This window comes from Aplysia californica, unplaced genomic scaffold (assembly GCF_000002075.1).
Source record: "Aplysia californica isolate F4 #8 unplaced genomic scaffold, AplCal3.0 scaffold00447, whole genome shotgun sequence".
Lineage (NCBI taxonomy): Eukaryota > Metazoa > Mollusca > Gastropoda > Aplysiida > Aplysiidae > Aplysia > Aplysia californica.
The window spans coordinates 445858-447887 of NW_004797717.1; positions in this window are offsets into that span (position 1 = coordinate 445858).

Consider the following 2030-nt stretch of genomic DNA (forward strand, 5'->3'; position numbering starts at 1 on the left):
TAATAATAATAATGGTAACAACAACAATAACAACAACAACAACAACAACAACAACAACAACAACAACAACAACAACAAAAAGAACAACAACTCCACCAAAGTTGGCAACGAATGACGCCAACAATAGCAAAAACAAAACTCCAGATACAAGTCAAATCATCGCTCTTAAAATCAAGGGGAACAATACTTGAGATTGGAATACTTCTATAAATTTCTTATTTTTGTTATTAACTCTACACTTATTGCACATAAATATGCCGCCCCCAGGTCTGTAAAAGTTATGTACTTGATTATAATTACATAAATCGCCGTGTTTGTTTGTAAGAGTATAACCAGCACTAATAACTGTCACGTATGAAGAAAGCAACAAAATCAAAAGAAAGTGACTGGGACGGCTTACTTGGTATATTAAAAGGCGAACAACTCTATTGCTGAGGTCCTCCAGACAGTCAAAGTCAAACTTAGTCTTACTTTAAAAAAAAAAAAGAAAAAAAAAGTGAAAAAGAACATCTCTCTCTCTCTCTCTCTCTCTCTCTCTCTCTAAGTGTGCTTGTGAGTCTCTCCTTGACAATCTCCCTGTCAGTCACTCTCTCGTTTCTGTAGTCCTACTTCCCCTCTCGTTTGTCTGCCTCTGTTGTCCTTGATTTATTTCTTGAGAGGGATACATCCCAGCAGAAAGACAGAGATACTCGATAGAGTTACCTCCCCACACGGGAATCGAACTCGCTGAGGTGAACAGACACAAAAGGTGTTCTGAAGTAATGCATCTGGATGGACTTGTTTCTTAACGTTAGATGAGTAGACCAGAGAGGTAGAATGAACCATGTAAGGTGTTGTATCCTGCCATTTCCAGAGTTATAAATTGGTCAACTTGTGCTCCTAGTTTCGATAATACATCTTAAACGAAAAAAGAAAAATTAACAAATTTTACAAATTTGTCTTCAAAGTAAAAGAGAAATGCACCCAATCACTGTTTGCGCCATCGTTGCTCATTTCACACCCAAATTCATCATGCATTCTTCATAAGACGTTGTACTTAATGGCTATCCGTAACGCCTACTGTGAAGTCACAACTTTGTACAGTTTGGCACACGTTTTCAGGAAAAAAGAAGGGTAAAATAGAATTTTAAAAAATCATGTAAAATAGCTGTTCAATTATTATTCGTATAATGTGTTAAAAATAATGGAAAGATCTGAATTTGAGCAATGCTTTTCAATGCAACCAACAGAGCCACACGATCAAATCATCCCTCATTTCGTTCATAACAAAATTTCATCATCACAGTGAATATTATTATGTCGTTTAGATTATTCTCTCCCCCCCTCCCCCGTGAACGAAAGCCAGTAGTGACTTTGAAAATGAATGGGATAACTCAAGGGCACTATTCAGGTGCCCCTACCTCAGTGACAAAGAGGCTTTAGTGAGCTGGATTTTCATCTTCGGATGGTTTCATGCCTACCATTAGGGGTTTGATTTATAACGCCCTGAGCGACAGAAATAAATCATTTCAAAAGGACAGGTTTCAGACCAGAGGAGTTCAGTTGCCGAGAGGGAATGGGGAAAACAGAATCTTCCTCTTGTCCTTCTGTCTTCTTTCTGTGACGATTGACATTGTCTGTCTGGTATTATTGACCTCTCTTTTACATTCTTTTTACAACTACAATGACAACAACAACAACCACAATAATGATAATAATAATGATATTGATAGTGGTAATAATATCATTAATAATGATGATGATGACAATAATTAAAAAAAAATTATAATAATGATAATAATAATAATAATAATAATCATCATCATCATAATCATAAGAGTACCAAAAACAATAGCTAACACAATATACGCTTCTGTAATTGGAAACAAAATTAACACTGTTCTAAAGCTTTTGATGTCCTTGAGGATTTATCGTTTGGAACTTCGTTTGCAGTTGACCTGGCAGAATAATATTTAAACAACTCTTTGAAGGAAGCTTGCAAACACACACACACAAACACACACACACAAACACACACACACACACACACA